Source organism: Hyperolius riggenbachi, chromosome 8 (genome assembly GCF_040937935.1).
Source record: "Hyperolius riggenbachi isolate aHypRig1 chromosome 8, aHypRig1.pri, whole genome shotgun sequence".
Classification (NCBI taxonomy): Eukaryota; Metazoa; Chordata; class Amphibia; order Anura; family Hyperoliidae; genus Hyperolius; species Hyperolius riggenbachi.
Window position 1 is genome coordinate 195746636 of NC_090653.1, and position 14881 is coordinate 195761516.

Sequence of the window (14881 nt, forward strand, 5' to 3'; positions counted from 1 at the left end):
CCGAGATCCAGCAAAAAATAAAACATAAGACTCACCAGTCAACAGGACCCTGAAAATATACATATACATGTTGGTCCGGCAAGACTCCCAGGCCGCCTGCTCCTCCGGCAGAATCCGCGCCCGACTGACTCAAACAAAAGGAGATTTATAGGCCTGCATAGCGACGGCATCACTTCCTGCCTAACTCCCAAACCAAAAATGGCCGCCTGACCACCTCCGCTCAACACCAACCCGGAAATCCACTCTCCGAGGCTGCGCTGACCCTTTTTGCTTCCCAACACGCCCCCCTACCGGGGCTTGCACGAAGAGCGGAACCACGCCCCCTCCTCGCCAATCCGTCCTTGCGGAGGACTCTGCTGGAGGAAAGGCGCTCACTACCCGCAACAAAGAGGCAACATACAAAACCACATGATGCTGTAGACGTAACCACAGCACCCTCAACTACCAGCAGAAAACCACTACTGCAAACGCTGGTAACTATCTTATACACAATTTAATGAACCTATGCAAACTTCAGCCATTAAAGGGAAACAACTATAGCTTTAGAATGTACGTGGTACGCAGGATTTTGAAAAGGAGACATATACCCCAGAAAGAGCCACAGGGGTTCTGTATCTTATAGGAGACTTTATCAACCTAAGATACAGACCTCAGTAGGAGAGTGTGAACCTACTGGTCGCCGCAAAAGAGCGGAGGTAAGGCTTTACTTGGAACATCCATGGCATCCTGCTGGAGGCGAGGAAAAAATTAAGAATGCTATAGGGAGCAAGGGGAGGGTTTTTAACATCTATGGACATCCTACATAGGGTAAAGGTAGGCGGGGCTTTACCCATTAGTATGCTGCCATGGGAAACTCCAGGGAAATAGGGATGTCCAAACAGATTTGCTGGTGAATGGTTCCCCACAAGGGATCGCTGCTTGCACCTTCACAAGTAACACAAACTATACAGGCCATTCTTGACTGCCCTATACTTTCCTATGGTGCCATTTTTTGACCCTTTACCCTGAAGTCAGATGGAACAGGAAAGCCAATCAAATAAAATCACCATCCGGGCCACTACTGACTCTATCAATGGCACGATCCCAGCATTCCATTCTGCTTTAGTCAGTGTAGGGAGAGGTGCTGCTTCTGCAGCTTGAGGAACAGTGAGAAATAGGCTGTTTGTGCCTTTTAGCTGCTCCCTAGGTGCTCTGCTCCTTGCAGTTCACTAGCTAGGGACAATTCCAATAGTCCATTTGAGGACACATCCTGACCACAAAAGTCCATTTGAGGACTGACATTGACCATGCTGTACTGATTTTTTGTAGTCCTTTTAATGGCTCATCCTGGCTACATCACAATTACAGCCCGCCATCACTGTGCAAAAGTGGTTGAGTGTCACTGACATTTGTGACACTATGGGCTTGATTCACTGAAGTGTGATAACTGCTATCACAGCAGTTATCACGCGAGCTGCCGTGCGCAAAGGTTAGTGCGCAAACAGCGTTACTTTGCGTGATAAACAAAAAGGTTTGCGCGTAATCACGTGAGCTTTTCACGCTGTGATAGCAGTTATCACACTTTAGTGAATCAAGCCCAATGTGGGCTGTGTTACCCCCACACAGCGTCACAAACACCAACACCCATGTGACCAACTATGCTGATCGGTGCTCTCAGTATGTAAAAAGGAATTAAAGCAGTCTCACAGACATTTATGACAATACCCCTTGGGTGGTCACTGCCTGCTGTGTGATCAATGTGTAGGGTTACAGTGTCCCACCAACATACATGTGACCATACTGTGTGTTATCGGTGATCGTACATGACCATGACTCACTTTGCTAATATTTAGTAGCAGTACAACATGCTATGAGATGCTTAATATGCAACAGCCCCATGAGATGGAATTCCAGGTCACTTATGTTGGATCATCTGTACCAGTAGCAATGTGCAGTAAATAAGTACCTCTGTGCACTAGCTAGTAAGAAAGTCTCTAACAAGATGGGTTATTTTTACCCGAGGCAATGCATGCTCATATGCGATGCCTGAAGACTGATGTGTCCTTTCAAGGATACCACTAATCTGGTCAGTCACAGGGAAGGGACCATCAGCAACATCATGGTGCATATGTTTTTTCTGGAGCATGCCGTGCGACATGTCCTTTCCCAGGACATGGATGAGTGGGAGATGAGGAAGAATGAAGAGGAGTGTCATCATCTGCTGTACCTGGGCACAGGGAGGAGTCTGAAGAGGAGCCAGCAGGGCTGTATTTAGGGTTCGGGCTGCCCTAGGCACCTCAGACCTATGTGCGGCAGCATTACCCCACAAAATACACATAATGTGGCATTTCCCCCAAAATAATATGGCAGTGTATCCCTCAAAATAAACACAATGTGGCAGAGTATCTCTCCATATACACACAATGCGGCAGCGTATCCCCCAAAATACACACAATGTGCCTCTTTTGTCCCCCTGTGCCACCTCTGTTCTCCCTAGCCTAGGTAGCCATGTATAGGTGCCCTAGTATAAGTAGCCAGGCATAGGGGCTTCAGTATAGGCCTTGTATAAAGAAAAAGAAACAAACACAGCAGGCAGTTAGGTGCCACCCCAACCCCCCTCCTGAAGGGCCGCTGGGGGCCGGTGCCTATTTTGCCTTGCTGGAAATACGGGCCTGGGAGCCAGAGGAGGAAGGTGGTGGTTGTGGTGAGGAACAGCAACAGTAGCAGGCTTCCTAGGGGCCTTCTCACATTTCAGGGTAACCTGGTCTTGTCCATGGGAACCAGCTGTGGTGATTAATATTGCCCTTGATGAGGAACAGGAACTTAACCTCCTTAGCGGTATGCCTGATACTGTGTCGGGCATGCCGCTGCAGAGGTTCTCCAGGCGATTGGGACCCGCTGGAATTCATTTATTTGTTTAATTGTAACCTTTAGATACCAGCTAGCACTACACTAGCTAGTATTGTCTGCTGGCACCCCCCGATTGCCCGCAATACCCCTCCCCCTCGATCGCCCGCTGGATGCATTAACACGCCGGCATCCAGCGATCAAGCAGCCTCCAGCTTAGCTTCGGTCCTTACTATGGGGTGGATCGGGACTGCGCATGACGTCGGTACGATCCTCCCCATATTGAAGACTGAAGCTGAGTGGGGAGGCTGCACCTATTGCGGGATCCAGGCAGGGTAATGTATCCAGCAGGCAATCGGGGGGATCGGGGGAATCCAGAGGCACCGGCAGACAATACTAGCTAGCCTAGTGCTAGCTAGTATCTAATGGTTACAATTAAACTAATAAATTAGTGCCGGGGTGGGGGGGGGGGCTAATAGTGCAAAACCTCCTGAGCGGCGTAACGCTCAGGAGGTTAAGCCCTCTGCCTCAAACTTTTTTGCATTGGGGAAGATCTTGCTGATTTATCTGAGGAAGGACCCCCCATATCAAACCAATGAAGGACACGGACCTGTACTGGGTGGCAACTTTATTGGACCCTCGGCACAAACAGAAAATGGCGTAGATGCTACCATCATCACAAAGGGTGGCCAAAATGCAACACTACCATACCAAGCTGAGACAGATGCTGTATTCTGTTTTTTATGGTGGTGGCTAGTGTTGGGCGAACATCTAGATGTTCGGGTTCGGGCCGAACAGGCCGAACATGGCCGCGATGTTCGGGTGTTCGACCCGAACTCCGAACATAATGGAAGTCAATGGGGACCCGAACTTTTGTGGTTTGTAAAGCCTCCTTACATGCTACATACCCCAAATTTACAGGGTATGTGCACCTTGGGAGTGGGTACAAGAGGAAAAAAAATTTAGCAAAAAGAGCTTATAGTTTTTGAGAAAATCGATTTTAAAGTTTCAAAGGGAAAACTGTCTTTTAAATGCGGGAAATGTCTGTTTTCTTTGCACAGGTAACATGCTTTTTGTCGGCATGCAGTCATAAATGTAATACATATAAGAGGTTCCAGGAAAAGGGACCGGTAATGCTAACCCAGCAGCAGCACACGTGATGGAACAGGAGGAGGGTGGCGCAGGAGGAGAAGGCCACGCTTTGAGACACAACAACCCAGGCCTTGCATGAGGACAAGAAGCGTGCGGATAGCATGCTTTGTACCACCATGCAGTCATAAATGTAATAAAGATAAGTGGTTCAATAAACAGGGACCACGCGGCAACGCTAACCCAGCAGCAGCACACGTGATGGAACAGGAGGAGGCGCAGGAGGAGAAGGCCACGCTTTGTGAGACACAACAACCCAGGCCTTGCATGAGGACAAAAAGCGTGCGGATAGCATGCTTTGTACCGCCATGTAGTCATAAATGTAATAAAGATAAGAGGTTCAATAAACAGGGACCACGCGGCAACGCTAACCCAGCAGCAGCAGCAGCAGCAGCACACGTGATGGAACAGGAGGAGGCGCAGGAGGAGAAGGCCACGCTTTGTGAGACACAACAACCCAGGCCTTGCATGAGGACAAAAAGCGTGCGGATAGCATGCTTTGTACCGCCATGTAGTCATAAATGTAATAAAGATAAGAGGTTCCATAAACAGGGACCGGCAACGGTAACCCAGCAGCAGCAGCAGCAGCAGCAGCACACGTAATGGAACAGGAGGAGGCGCAGGAGGAGAAGGCCACGCTTTGTGAGACACAACAACCCAGGCCTTGCATGAGGACAAAAAGCGTGCGGATATAGCAGCAATGCTTTTTGCCGCCATGCAGTCATAAATGTAATACAGATGAGAGGTTCAATAAACAGGGACCGGAAACGCTAAACCATCCCAGATGTTCATCGGTCATGTTACTTGGTTGGGGTCCAGGAGTGTTGCGTAGTCGTTTCCAATCCAGGATTGATTCATTTTAATTTGAGTCAGACGGTCTGCATTTTCTGTGGAGAGGCGGATACGCCGATCTGTGATGATGCCTCCGGCAGCACTGAAACAGCGTTCCGACATAACGCTGGCTGCCGGGCAAGCCAGCACCTCTATTGCGTACATTGCCAGTTCGTGCCAGGTGTCTAGCTTCATGCCCGGTTTCAGGTCCAGCGGTGCCAGCCACAAATCCGTCTGTTCCTTTATTCCCCTCCAAATTTCCTCCCCTGTGTGCTGCTTATCCCCAAGGCAGATCAGCTTCAGCAACGCTTGCTGACGCATGCCAACAGCTGTGCTGCACTGCTTCCACGATCCTACTGCTGCTGGTGCTGGGTTAGCATTTCCGGATGAGGTACAGCTTTGAGATGCGTTGGAGGAGAAGGAGTCAGAGAGGTAGGTGCTGCTGTTGTTATCCAGCTGTTTGCGGCGTGGGCAACACCCGCGCCGTAGCAGGTGAGGAATCGCTGCCAGGCTCCACAAGGTTCACCCAGTGCGCGGTAAGGGAGATGTATCGACCCTGGCCGAACGCACTCGTCCAGGTGTCAGTGGTGAGGTGAACCTTGCAGGCAACGGCATTCTTCAAGCTTCGGGTTATTTAGCTGACCACGTGCTCATGCAACTCAGGCACTGCAGAGCGCGCAAAGTGGTAGCGGCTGGGAACCACGTAACGTGGGATGGCCACTGACATCATGCCCTTGAAGCTGTTTGTCTCCACCACTCGATATGGCAGCATTTCGCAGGCCAGAAGCTTGGCTATGCTGGCTGGCTGTTACTGCCACGGCCCGGGGGTCATTTGCTGGCAATTTCCTCTTGTGCTCAAACATCTCAGAGACAGACAACTCAACCGTAGCGCTGCACACCGAAGGGCTGTTGGTTGTTGTGTTTGATGAACACTGGGAGACCTCAAGAGCACTAGTCCGGAAAGTGACAGTGTCAGCATCGTCTGATGTTTGTGAATGTTGTGAACCACGCAATGGCTGGGCTACTGCTGCTGCTGAGGCGGGTCTGGTGGTGAGTCTGGTGAACCCAAGGGAGGCAGTGTTGCTGGTGGTACCCTGTCCTGCCGCGTTTGCCCACAGAGTGGGATGTTTGGATAGAATGTGGCGGCTCATGCTGGTGGTGGAGAGGTTGTTAATACTTTTCCCCCTGCTCAGGCGGGTCTTGCACACCTTGCAAATCGCCATGGTAACATCCTCAGTGCAGTCTTCAAAGAAAGCCCAGACTTTAACTGGCTGAGGACTCGGACCTCGTGCGTGATGTGCTGGTGCTGCTTAACCCACTGCTGGACGCTTGAGAGGTCATCCAAGTAATTATCTGGTCCTGTTCTTTTGGATCTGTGAGGGTTGTTGTCCTGGACAACATGGGCAGTATTGAGTGGGTTTTCTTGGGTGCACCCCTGTGGCCTGTACGTGAACCGTCAGGGGAAACACCTCTTCCCTTGCCCCTCCCTCTTTCACCGGATTTCTTCCTCATTTCACTTATCCTTAAAGTACACGCTGACTGGCAGCAGTACAGTGGCAGTACAGAAATGCTATACAGTGGTGGGTGAGCGGTGTACCACTATTGTCAGCAGTGACACAGAGCACAATGCTATACAGTGGCGGGTGAGCGGTGTACTACTGTTCCCAGCAGACACAGAGTGGAAGTAAACACAATGCTATATAGTGTGGCTGAGCCGTGTACACAGAGTGGCATTAAACACAATGCTATATAGTCTGCTATATAGTCACCCCGAACAGGGTGATGTTCTGCAGAACCCAAACAGTGGCAAACACTGTTCGCCCAACACTACTGGGAGGGAACGCAGATTTTAGTACCTAAACACACGATACAACATGTTTTCCGGGGTCGGACTCTGAGGCACATACAGATGGTCCCGATCATCATCCTCATCATACAACTCTTCTCCTGAGTCTGACCCACCCACCACCTCTGCCACCCCAACATCCCCAGACACAGACCCCTCATCGTCCTCAACATTAACTTGGGATGCTGGCCTGAGCCAGACCTCCTCCTCCACATCAGGCCCCATCATCTCCTCAATGGCAGCCCTCATTAATCGCTCTGGCGACGGACTGATGGACACAACGTTCTCCTCCGGGGAGGGCTGCTGCTGACCACTGGCTGCTGGGGTGGATGTTATAGCTTGCGTGGGGCGTTGGCTGTTGCTGTTGTTGGGAGTGCTGCTCACAGCGGAGGTCTCTGGGGAACTCATGTTGAGCTCATATAGTGGTTGACGGTGAGTGGAGTATTACTGATCCCAGCAATATACACACTGACTGGCAGAGTACGCAATGCTATATAGTGTGGCTGAGCGGTGTACACAGAGTGGCAGTAAACACAATGCTATATAGTCTGGCTGAGCGAGCGGTGTACTACTGTTCCCAGCAGAATCAGAGTGGCAGTAAACAATGGTATATAGTCTGGCTGAGCGGTGTACACAGAGTGTCAGTAAACAATGGTATATAGTCTGGCTGAGCGAGCGGTGTACTACTGTTCCCAGCAGAATCAGAGTGGCAGTAAACAATGGTATATAGTCTGGCTGAGCGAGCGGTGTACTACTGTTCCCAGCAGAATCAGAGTGGCAGTAAACAATGGTATATAGTCTGGCTGAGCGGTGTACACAGAGTGTCAGTAAACAATGGTATATAGTCTGGCTGAGCGAGCGGTGTACTACTGTTCCCAGCAGAATCAGAGTGGCAGTAAACAATGGTATATAGTCTGGCTGAGCGAGCGGTGTACTACTGTTCCCAGCAGAATCAGAGTGGCAGTAAACAATGGTATATAGTCTGGCTGAGCGGTGTACACAGAGTGTCAGTAAACAATGGTATATAGTCTGGCTGAGCGAGCGGTGTACTACTGTTCCCAGCAGAATCAGAGTGGCAGTAAACAATGGTATATAGTCTGGCTGAGCGGTGTACACAGAGTGTCAGTAAACAATGGTATATAGTCTGGCTGAGCGGTGTACACACAATGCTATATAGTCTGCTATATAGTGTCAGTAAACAATGGTATATAGTCTGGCTGAGCGAGCGGTGTACTACTGTTCCCAGCAGAATCAGAGTGGCAGTAAACAATGGTATATAGTCTGGCTGAGCGGTGTACACAGAGTTTCAGTAAACAATGGTATATAGTCTGGCTGAGCGGTGTACACAGAGTGTCAGTAAACAATGGTAAATAGTCTGGCTGAGCGGTGTACACAGAGTGGCAGTAAACACAATGCTATATAGTCTGGCTGAGCGAGCGGTGTACTACTGTTCCCAGCAGAATCAGAGTGGCAGTAAACAATGGTATATAGTCTGGCTGAGCGGTGTACACAGAGTGTCAGTAAACAATGGTATATAGTCTGGCTGAGCGGTGTACACAGAGTGTCAGTAAACAATGGTATATAGTCTGGCTGAGCGGTGTACACAGAGTGGCAGTAAACACAATGCTATATACTCTGGCTGAGCGAGCGGTGTACTACTGTTCCCAGCAGACACAGAACAGTAAACAGAATGCTATATAGTGTGGCTGAGCGAGCGGTGTACCACTATTCCCAGCAGACACAGAACAGTAAACAGAATGCTATATAGTGTGGCTGAGCGAGCGGTGTACCACTATTCCCAGCAGACACAGAACAGTAAACAGAATGCTATATAGTGTGGCTGAGCGAGCGGTGTACCACTATTCCAAACAGACACAGAACAGTGAACAGAATGCTATATAGTGTGGCTGAGCGAGCGGTGTACCACTATTCCCAGCAGACACAGAGTGGCAGTAAACAGAATGCTATATAGTGTGGCTGAGCGAGGTACACAGAGTGGCAGTAAACAGAATGCTATATAGTGTGGCTGAGCAAGCGGTGTACTACTATTCCCAGCAGACACAGAGTGGCAGTAAACAGAATGCTATATAGTGTGGCTGAGCGAGGTACACAGAGTGGCAGTAAACAGAATGCTATATAGTGTGGCTGAGCAAGCGGTGTACTACTGTTCCCAGCAGTGACACAATGACAGGGGGGACCCTGGCTAGCGTGGCTGGAGCGCGAACTACCCTGCCTGCCTACCCAAAGCTAAACCCACAGACAAATGGCGGAGATATGACGTGGTTCGGGTATTTATTTACCCGAACCACGTGACCGTTCGGCCAATCAGAGCGCGTTCGGGTCCGAACCACGTGACCCGTTCGGCCAATCACAGCGCTAGCCGAACGTTCGGGGAACGTTCGGCCATGCGCTCTTAGTTCGGCCATGTGGCCGAACGGTTTGGCCGAGCACCGTCAGGTGTTCGGCCGAACTCGAACATCACCCGAACAGGGTGATGTTCTGCAGAACCCGAACAGTGGCGAACACTGTTCGCCCAACACTAGTGGTGGCATAGGAAGAGAAATTTCCAGCCAAAGAGGTGCCACCAGTAACACTCCCTTACCCTCTAGAACAGGGTGAATTGCTGATGGTGATGTGCCAAGCATGTCTGATATGAGGTCCTTCCTTTGCCCAATGCATTAAAAGGCTGCTTCTGGATCCACCCTCAAGGAACGCCTCGACCAACAAGTATCTGACTACCTTGGGTTAACAATTCTTGTGGACACTCTGAGGAGAGAGGAACCTCTGGACTTCTGGGTGTGCAGGCTTGACCTGTGGCTAGAGCTGTTGCAATTTTCCATGGAGCTTTTAGCTTGCCCTGCATCAAGTGTCCTTTCTGATCAGATGTTCATTGCAACTGGAGGGATCATGTCAAATGCAAAGTCACAGGAAACAGCAATGTCAATTATTTAACATCTATAAAAATGAATGAGGCGTTGATATAAGAATCTTACCGCACGGATGTGTAATTTTGTCTTAAATGAATTGAAGCATCAAGCCCACCCTTGTCACAGTAACAGCTGTCCTGCACCACCAACACCACTACCCAGTACATCATTTCGCTAATTATTATTGTAAAATTAGTATTATTTTTTTTATTTACGTTTTTATTGGTTTTGAATAAGAAAAATATTAAAGTACAAATATTTGGTCCGTATCAAAGAAAATACAATTCAAAGATTAAAGGAATACTATTGATGTATGCATTTATTTTTAAATGCTGTATGTTGTAGCACACATTAGGGCAAGTACTAGGAGCAATTTGATTCCTCACACAGCTGTTCCTCTCAGCTGTAAAATCCTCCGTCAGTTTTGGCGTCAGTGTTGGATACAAAATGTATCTAATACTGAGCTCCCAGAGGGCTAGACCATGTCTCTGCAAAGGGGAGTTGCTATCAACTCCTCAGTTTATAGTTTAATTATCACCTTGCTGAAAGAATCTTGTTGATATGGTGGTAAGGGGTTAAAGATTCTAGCAATGTGTGTTTATTATCTTTGCTTCTCTTTACTGATAAAGATACTAATAATGCTAATTGTAGACAGTGGTCTGCCCCTCTCAGCAGCTTGTAAAGTGGATGCAGCCTGGAGTGAATCACCTCAAGCAGGCAGTCAGTCTGAGTGTAAACACAGACTATTGTTATAGCTAGTTATATTCCAGCAATATTACAGCTCATTTAGTTACCTGTTCCCACCTCAGATCAGCCTATTTCTCCTCATGTCTGCTGCATGCTGTGAGTGACACAGTGAAATATATTTGTGAGCTGTGTGACAGAGTAACCAAGCAGCTCAGGGTGACCCAAACTACTATGAGCTATGTGAGAAATGAATTTTTAAGCAGGGATAGCGAGAGAGAGACCTGGGTGAATAAATAAAGTGCCCCTAGCACTAGTGGTAATGTGTACACTAATATAGAGTATTAAAAAAAAAAGTCGTTTCAATCGATAGTATTCCTTTATGCTTACTGTATGTTTAACTGAAGAGTATTTTAAAGTATCTGTAGAGTCAAACAAAGTCTATGTACACATTTGAATGCTTACAGAGAGAGACCCACTGGGTGCGGGCTCATACCGCACTCTCATACCAGCGGGCCCTCAGGCTTATGCCTTGCTGTCCAATTCTAACTAGAGAGGACCAAAAAGCATTATGTCTAATCTAAGAGAAGTGAATAGAAAAGGAAAGAAGAGAGAAGGATAGAAAGTCTAAAAGAAAAGAGAAAGTAGAGAAGAAATAGAGTGAGTCAGGGGGTATTTTCAGCCGAACCTATTGTTTCAGTACTCTGAAGGATAAGAAGAGATGGTGGTTGTACTGAACGGGCCCATCAGATAGATGCATGGAAAGTCGTGGAACTCCAAACCTTATCAACCAATAATTGTTTATCTGTTAATTTAGCTGTGAGTAATTCCATTTTATATATATGGGATAATTTAGCCAAAAACTGTATCCTAGAAGGTATTTTAATATCTCTCCAATGCTTAGCAATTAAGCATCTAGCAGTTGTCAAGTAATGGTTAAGCAAACGTTGGATATGTGGTTTTATTTTTGGAAGGGGTTTTGCTAAAATGCAATGCCAGGGGTCATTAGGAACTTCAATATTGGTATGCTGGAAAATAAGATGTAAAACATCCAACTAATATTTCTTAATAAGATGGCAAGCCCAGAAAATGTGAAATAAAGTGCCAACGTGACCACATTCCCTCCAGCAAAGTGGAGAAACGGCAGGGAACCATTTATGCAATTTCTCTGGAGTTCTGTACCATAATAGCATAATTTTATATATGTTTTCTTTTGCAATTACACATATAGAGGTTTTGGCTGCATTAATCCAAATTTTTGACCAAGTTTCTAAAGTAGTTTGAGTGCCACATGCCTCATCCCAATACTTCATATACTTATGACTATAATTGGCTGAGTTTCTAGTAGGAACATTTACCCAGGTATATAAGTTTGATATTAAACCTTTTTGTTGCGGTCCGAGTTCCCATATAGCTTCCAGTTCCGATTGTTTGGGAAATATCAAAGTTGGAGAAAGTGTACGAAGAAAGTTCCTAATTTGCATGTATTGTAGAAAACATGTATTGTCCAGATGGAATTTCTCTTTAAGGGTTTCAAAAGACATTAGACGATTATCCGATGGATCCAGAAGATCTTCTATAAATCTGATGCGATTCATGTGCCACTTGGAGTATGTCGGAAAATTAAGACCAGGACCAAAATCAGGAGATCCTAAAACTGGACGAAGTATAGAAGTTGCAGGAAAAAGATCCATCTTTTTTTGAAGAGAGGACCACAGATGAATGTTTGTAGTTATTGAAGAAAGTGCCATTGGGAATCCTGAAATAATCGTTAGGATTGGTATATGGGATTTTCAGGGGCACTTTGGGATACGAATATAGTTTCTGTAAAGTATGGAAATAAGAACCAGTGAAGCCCATAAAATGTAAACATTGGAAGAGAAAGGACCAATTTAAGCGGCCAAACGCTTTTCTGTGTCCAAACTTAATATAAGTGATTGAATTTTAGTATGATTAATATAATCAATAATATTTAAAGAGCGTCTGATATTATCCCCCGCATAGCGGCCAGTGATCAAACCCACCTGGTCCAGATGGATCAGCAATGGCATTAATGGTGATAGACGATTGGCCTGGAGCTTAGAGAAGATTTTAAGGTCCCTATTTATTAGTGATATGGGCCTGTAGCTTTTGCAGTCTAAAGGGTCTTTATTAAGTTTGGGTATTACCACCATGTGGGAGTTTAACATGGAATTCGGAATCTTCTCACGGTCCATAAAGGCTCTAAATAAATAAGTTATCTTAGGGATAAGCTGATCTGCGAATTTCTTCTGCCATCATAAATCCATCCAGACTAGGTGCCTTATGGGGTTTAAGGGGTTTCAGAGTTTCCCGAATTTCCTCCTGTGTAATTATTGCATTTAGGGTGGCGGCCTGACCCTGAGACAGCATGGAGAGTCCACATCCCCTCAAATATTTATTGATCTCGTCGACATGTGAATGCGACTTCTCAGATTTTTCCTGGAGATTGTAAAGCGATGAAAAGTATGAGTTAAATATTGCTGCTATATCCCGAAGATCATATTGGGGTGTACCTCTTCTATCTTTTAGTGCGAAAAATGCATTACGGGCTTGTATACCTCTTAACTGTTTTGCTAACAGGGAATGGGCCTTATTGCCTTTCTCATAAAATAACTGCTTGGTAAAAGCTAAAGATTTTTCAATTTTAAAATGAAGATCTAAAATGAGTTTCCGAGTTTCCATCAGTGTCTTATAGTGTTCAGAAGTTGGTGCTTTTTTAAATTGTTTATCCTCCAGAACCAGTTTATTATGTAATTCTGATAATTGCTTATTATATTCTCTTTTATGTTTAGAGGCTATGACTATAAATTTCCCCCTAATAGTTGCCTTGTGAGCTTCCCATATGGTAGATTTGGAACTCACGGAGCCCTCATTAATGTCAAAATATTCCTGCAATGCCTGGGTTATCTCAAGTACAACTTCCTCATCTGTAACGATACCGTCATTTAGTCTCCAAACGGACGGGATAAAAGGAGCATGATTCAGATTAAATGAGGCTTCTAGAGGGGCATGATCAGACCATGAAATTGGGCCTATTTTAGATTCTAATAAGCTAGAAAGGAGAGAAGGGGAAATAAAAATATGATCTAGCCTGGTAAATGTACCGCAAGTATGGGAATAAAACATATAGTCGTACTCCAAAAGGCCGTGCCGCTTCAAAGTCTCCCTGAATTTGCGAGATGAAGCCTAGATTGATTTGAAATTTAGGGGAAGGGAGTTTGATTTTATATCCATCGTGGGTGAGTAGATTAAGTTAAAATCCCTTCCTAGTATTTTATTATTAATTCCCATGTCAGAGATTTTTGTGAGTACCTTTTCCAAAAAAGGAATCTGTCCCTCATTGGGTGAATATATTGTAGCTAGCAATAGATCTATACCATATAATGAGCCCCGTAGTATTAGATAGCGACCCCTGGGATCCCTGCACACCTCCGTCACCAGAAAGGGACAGGAATGGCGAATCAATATGGTCACTCCTGCTTTCTTGGATGTTGAATTTGAAAAATATGCTGTAGGGTACGTTTTACTCTTCAAAAATCCGGGTTTCCAGCCAGAGAATCTGGTTTCTTGCAGAAAAATGAAATCTGCCTTTGAATGTTCAAGGTCACGTAAAGCAAGGTAACGTTTCCTTATGGAATTAAGTCCCTTGACGTCTAGGGTAAGTGCCTTAACCATTTTGAATCCTGTTTAAAGATTATCTAGTCCGTGATTTGTGCCAGGGGCCATCTTCTCCATACACACCATTTCACCTGGAATTCGGCTGTGCCCCCCTGACTCAAAGGGGAAAGGAAAAAGAAAGAGGAGAAAGAATAGGACAGAAACAGAAAGAAAAGAAGAATTGCAAAGTGCAATTGTACAATTCCAGATAGCATATTTGGGCGTTCTGCTAAGGTTCAATTCACTGAAAGATTTTGTAAAGAACAAAAAGAAAAAAAATATTTCACGATCTGAGTAAATCATATACTCAGACTGGGTGTGACCCACTTCATACCACTGATGGGGATGCAGACCCGACCCGACCCAGCCCTGCCAATCCACCAAACCTCCCACCCGGCACCCCACACCACCCACGTTACATCATAGTAAATACCCCAACTGGATAACAAAAAATATGTATAACCGCATAATCAGAAAGTAGAAAACAGCCTATTGCTCATATTTATCTAGTCAGGGTCATTGTCACGGGGATAGCACCCTAGTTTTTCTCTCTGCTCTTTAGGAGGCGATGTTGGTTGTTGCGCCGGAACATTAGTATGCTCTGAATCTTTAAAAGAAGTAGTAGACCTTTTTGGAAGCTGCAGGCCTAATCCTTTCAATAAATCGCCCGAGTCCTCTGGGCAAGAGATTGCGTGAACCTTGCCTTCTTTTGTTGCTATTAACTTAAAAGGGGAACCCCAACAATATGGGATCCCCTTTTCTCTCAACAGCTGGGTGACCGGACGTAACTTCTTTCTTTTTGCAAGAGTAATCGGAGAGAGATCGTTCAAAATTTGAATGTCCGTGCCCTGGAAATTATAGAAGAGCGTATTCCTGGTGGCCAGAACTATCTGTTCTTTGGCTTCATAATAGTGGAAACGTGCTATGATGTCTCGTAGCA

At 46.1% G+C, this 14881-nt stretch overlaps 1 protein-coding gene across 3 annotated transcripts in view; it reads right to left on the bottom strand.

The window, feature by feature from the left end:
- The window catches only part of DRP2 (dystrophin related protein 2), a 697048-nt gene that overhangs the window by 413471 nt on the left and 268696 nt on the right, over nt 1-14881 (bottom strand). The gene's annotated exons all lie outside the window — the stretch shown is intronic.